Here is a 6,189-nt window from a genome sequence, read left to right on the forward strand (position 1 = left end):
CTCTCTCGACCCCTCCCCCTGCTTGTGCACTCTCTCTCTCTCTCTCTCTCTCTCAAATAAATAAATAAATAAATAAATAAATAAATAAAATCTTTTTTTTTTTTTTTTAGATTTTATTTATTTATTCATAAGAGACACAGAGAGAGAGAGAGAGAGAGGCAGAGACACAGGCAGAGGGAGAAGCAGGCTCCATGCAGGGACCCCTATGTGGACTCAATCCTGGGACCCCAGGATCACGCCCTGGGCTGAAGGCGGCACCAAAGCACTGGGCCATGGGGGCTGCCCAATAAATAAAATCTTTAAAAAAGAAAATGTGTTTGGGGAAAAAAACAATATTTGTAATTACTGCTCAGAAATGTTTCTTTTTAAAAATAAAGTCATACTTCTTATGTCTTGGTCCCCTTCTGCTTCCTATCCTGCCCCTTTCCTTGGCTTCATCTATAAAAATAACTCAGACAATCTCTATTGGTCTGATGTCCTGCATTTAGGATGCCTTACAGGATTCTAGGCCCCCAAAATTATAACTCTCATAATGGCAATTACTTTCATTTCCCTTTTAATTTTCTTTGAGCCAAACTACTTTTCTTCTATGTAAAAAATGTTTTCAATATACATTTCCAATTTCTGAAAAAAAATTATTTGATGGACTAGTTTTAAAGGTATGAAGGTGACCACCAGGTACTCAAACCTGAGGGGGAATGTGTGTGTGTGTGTGTGTGTGTGTGTGTGTTTTGTTGTTGGTTTTTTTTATGTTGGAAACAATATTAAAGTGGATTTCTAAAGCTGTAGGATTACATTTTTTAAAATTCTTTGCCTTTCCTAAAATTTAACGTGTTTTAACTAGTCTTATTTGCATATCTTGTCCTTCCAAAGGTTCTACAGTATAGTTCTGTTATTCTCAGATCCTAAAGACAAACGTTTGCTTTGTTTTATTCCAGTTCCTTATTCAATAGAAACACAAGGACTCCATTGTTCAAATTTGCATGCTTCATAAAAATATGTATTTCTGCAAATTATACTTACAAAGCTTGGCATTTCCAGATATATCTCATTAACTACTACACTAATTAGGGATTATAAGAAAAAGCATATCTCTAATTTTGCGATGTGGGAAAACTTATACAATATGCTCCCTCCTCCAAGCTCCACTGAATGATTTTTGTATTAATGAAAATTGGTTAAAGGGACATTGAGGGTAGTTTTTATTTTGGATGAATCTTGTTAGAAAGAGGATATATTCGTTAATTGTTTAAATATTTATTGAGTATCCACTATGCCAGTCTCAGTATTATGCCCCCCCCATATGCTTGAAGCATGCATGAGAAAAATGGGAGATTCCCTTAGTAAAGGAGGGAGAAGCCATGACCGTGCAAGCCAACCCTGAGTTCTCTATCCTTTCTTATACCACCTACCAACTGACAGAAGGATCTACTCTTAAACTGCCTTGCATTGGACCCACTACCTAGCCATCCAATTCTCTGAGTCCCTGGATATCACTTAGACCTCCACCATGAATGGGTCAGATGGGACTATACATCACAATTGTCCTGGGGACAGATTTATTTCATGATTGTTAACAAGTTTTAATTTTTTAATTTTTTAAATTTATTTTTTTTTAAATTTTAAGATTTTATTTATTTACTCATGAGAGACACACAAAGAGAAGCAGAAACATAGGCAGAGGGAGAAGCAGGCTCCCCATGGGGACCTTCATATGGGGATGTATCCCAGGATCCCAGGATCATGACCTGAGCCAAAGGCAAACTCAGGAGCCACCCAGGTGCCCTTGTTAACAGGTTTTTAAATAATGATCTGCAGCAGAGCCATTTTAATCTCTGTGAAAGAAGAAACAAAGCAAAACAGGAAACATTACCACCACACAGGTATGTTTGTTCTATCCTTCCACAGCAGGAAATTCAGATATCTTGCAGAAAGTAACACTCTCATATAAAGAATGGGGCAGTGACTTGTTTGGATGATGAGAAACCAGACAGACCTCAGATTTGCAACCACATACCAGGAGGCCCAGTATATTTAAGGCAAACACAGTGCCTTAAAGGAACAAATAATGGTGCTTTCCATCTGTGATAATAAAGAAATACTGAAGTTCCAGTTTCCTTGATACTTTATTACATTTGGTCTTCTTAAAAAATGAATATAGCACATTATTTCATATAAAAGAAAGGATAGATTATGGTAGATAAGACATATCTTGAAATATCCTCTCACTACCAGAAACCTGGAAATGCTAGGAAAAATGTACAACGAATACCTCCCCATCCAATTTAAATGTATACTTAAGATCAAAAAAAGAGAGGAAAGAAAATGGTCAAGGAAAAACAGAGAATCCTAAACCAGAGGATTTAACATATAGTTGAGCTCAGCATTTGCTAATATCAGTTAGCAAATATCAGAGGGCTGGTTTTTAGTTCTTTCCAAGTCAGAAAAAGAGCTCTTGGGCTGTACTAGGTAGCAATAATTTAAATTTATTCTATCTGTGTGGTCCAGGAACCACTCCCCCTCCTTCCCCATGCCAATAAGCCAAGAAAATAACAAAGTAGTACTGGGTTGAAGTGGTTGGGTTGCCTGACAAAGCCAATGCACATCTTCTTCTAAGGAGTGTACCCTCAACCTTGTTCTCAGAGGGTTCCACAGATGAACAACATGAATGTACAATAAAGCTGAAAGACATGTCCCAGTTCAAATTAAACAACTTGAGCTGTCTTCTCTTTTCCAGGAAAAGAACATCACTTTTCTACTTACCAATGTTGCCTTAAATACACTTACAAGGATGTGGGAAAGTGAAAATGAGATTTTAACTATTCCCCTAGAATCTATTTGGTTAAGACAGAAAACGACAAACCACTAAGTGCTCAGGAGAAAATGGAAACCAAGTAGGGCTGCTGCTCCTTTTCAATTACACGCAAGAGATCAGAAACCTGAAAGCATTACTGATTTCCTGGGAAAGCCAAAAGAATGGATTTAGAGCCACTCACCGCCAAGTGGAGAAGCTATAATGATTGGGAATTAGTGACTGGACTTTATAGACTGGAGGAACCACAACTGTAATAAAGGCATCTTTAGAGCAATTCATTTGAACAAATGCAGACAAAATTGGTAGCTAGTTTTAACAGTTATTTAAGTGCATTTTTGTGCTGGCAGCAGTGTGGGGTGCTCAGTAATCTGTTTCTAATTTATGTTGTCACTATGTTTCTGGTTTACAAAAGGCAAAAGCCAAAGTTAGATTGTTTTTAGGTGGCAGCAAGCCCAAGAAGACAAAAGGAGGGGATGAGTCAAGTCTGGGTTGCAGAGTGTTCGATCACACTCTAAGATATGGACCTTGAGTCCAAAAGAGGTTGCTTTGCAAAGATACGATACGGGAAGGAAATGCAGGCTGAAGGGACAGAGTGGAAAGGCTAAGGAGGGTCAGATCCAGAGTTCAAGAAAAGCAGGGGCGACTTCCATTATTTGATGCAAAGGATGGATGTGGAACATGGGGAAATGCACTAGATGGATATCTCAGGATCTGGGAAAGGCAATTGGGCCCCCACAAAAGACAGATCATGCCTATCTGCTCCCTCCAGGAGAAGGGTGATATCTCTTACTTGATGATAAAATGAAGAGTCTGGTTTTAAAAAAATGCAAAACTAGTACTTTGAGTGGTTTCTTAAAGCAAGGTGGTATCTACAAACAGCACAGAACTCAAATGTTCCTTAACTTTTTATTAAAAACTCTATCGTTGTAAATAAAAACTCGAGTAACATATTTTTAAAAAATTCTTTAAGGAATGTAGAGCTAGAATAATTGCTTTTTTAAAAAACCTTCTGTTAAAGACTAAGGAGGCAACATCTGACATATTCACAGCACACGTGGTCTTTAACAGAGTGTTCCGGTATATATTTCTTGGCTTTTTTTCTCCTCTTAAATCTGTAAGCAGAAACTAGCATTTTCATACTGTACTTCAGTCTGAAGCACCATAGTAAATGTTTTCGTAATTTGTTATCTAAGTAATTTTCAGTTTATTTAAAGGGTACAAAAATTTATTCTGATTTAGTTCACTTAAGTATCAGATGTACAGAGCCAGAAAAATTGTTCCTGAACACCATTATAAAATCTAGTTTGAAAGGAAATTCACTTCTGCAAGTGGGTAGAAAGTAAAACGATAAAGTCTGTGCTTCCATCTAAATAGAAAACTCTCCACAGGAGTTAAAGTAGTAGCTATTGGTCTCAGTGCAGATATTTGTACTTATGGACACATCAGATTGTCTCCCCTACGTGGGAATGAAGAACATTGGCACAAACTGCTGCCTATTGGATACATTTAACTGAAGAACTCACCAGTGTCTATGAGTGAATTTACCAGTGGTTTGCTTCTAGAATATATTTTAAAGTATTATATAATAATTATATATTAAATATTTTATTATGATGTTAAAGTGTTATATGTTAGTTATATATTTTAAGTACTGTATTATTAAAATATATAGAATATATTAACAAGTTCATAGGATACTGTGAACAAATGGCAACAACTCTAGAAGCTAACAGGATGCACTGTGAATATCTGATTTCTTAAACCACCACCAATAATGAATTTCTAACGGTTCATTCATGTAAAGAAGTTCATGGAGGATTTTAACCATACAAAATGAGTAAATATATTTTTAACTTTGCACATTTGAACTTGTGTTACTTCGGTCTTAGTTGGGCCGAAACAGAGTAAAAACTCACAAGAGTAAATAGATCACAGTTCATCAAAGACCACCTTTTACAGGAAAGGGCTTTCCCACACTGCACCAGTGAAAGCCCCTTGATCCTGTTACCAGCCCTTCCCTGGCATCTCTGAATCTGTCGGGTCCACCTGCGTACTGAGGATTACATCACTCTGACCCCATTAATTCCTAGCCCGCCTTTTCCCAGAGAAGCCAGAAAAGCTTAGATATCTGCCACAAACATCTTGTTCTGGAACTCTTCTAGGACTGCCTTTTGACCAACTATTGTGTGACTCTTCACTCTGTGGCTTTTTTGCTCTTCAGCCCTGTTGATACCCAATTGTCACTCTGTAAAAGATGCTCATGTTTTATTCTGTTCAGCAATCTTTCCACTGGCACGCTTACCGGGGGTGACTTTCAGAATCGTCCCTCCAGCTCCTTGTGCCCAAACCAAGAGAAAGAGGAAACATCCCTGAATCTCAGGCACAAATGCACACAATGCCCGGAGAAACTCCCAAATGTCCCGACATAGAAAAGGAATTGGAGAACTAGAAGTCAATGAAAATGACCTCTATCAGCAAACAACCAACCTAGATCTTTCACAACTACTCCAAACCTCGCCCCCCACTTCCTTCAGCATTGCTGTATCTACTTAGCTTCTGATTCTCTGAAGCTTGTCTGCCTTTTCTCATCCCAGACTTGGCCTCTAGATTTGATAGATTCAATTTCTCTGGGTTTGGATCTCAAAATCATGAAATACAAGTAAAAATAATCTACCTCATTAGGCTCTTAAATACTTTTAGAAATACTCTACCAACCATATTCTGATCCCCTTTCCTGCTGTCTTATTCTAGCTTTTCTTAATTCCCACCACTCTGTTTCTCTCTCTGTCTCTATATGTGTGTGTGAGACACACACACACACACACACACACACACACAGAAATTAGATTAGACATAGGACGAGGGTATTAATCTCACCATACTCTGCATTCATTAATCCTCATCTGGAGCTCTGTGTTCAGTTCAGATTTGAACAGGTATATTAACTGAAGAAGAGTGGTGAATCCAGCAATCATCCTATGAGGATCAACTAAAGGAACTAGAAAGGTTTAACTAGAAAGAACACCTCTTTAGAACCTTCAGTTATTACAAGACTTAGGAATTTGACTAATCTAAACAGATTGATTTTAATAGTTCTCAAGAATTTAATAACAAGTACTTGCAGGCTTAGCTTGCTCCTTGATATTCAGTTCTCTGTTTTGTAAAAGGCAGTTTGTACTTTAAGCTAAACTAGAAAAAATTTTCTAGAACCAGGAAAATTGATTATTTGGGGAAAAAAATTTAATATTACATTGAAAATTTCATGGAGCTACTGCTTCCAATCATCTGATCACTTTAGATGGGCTGATAGTGTTAGATAAAACCTCTATATCAGCAATGTGTTGGAGTCTCACAGCACTACTTTACATATTCAA

Source organism: Canis lupus, chromosome 38 (assembly GCF_048164855.1).
Source record: "Canis lupus baileyi chromosome 38, mCanLup2.hap1, whole genome shotgun sequence".
Taxonomy (NCBI): Eukaryota; Metazoa; Chordata; class Mammalia; order Carnivora; family Canidae; genus Canis; species Canis lupus.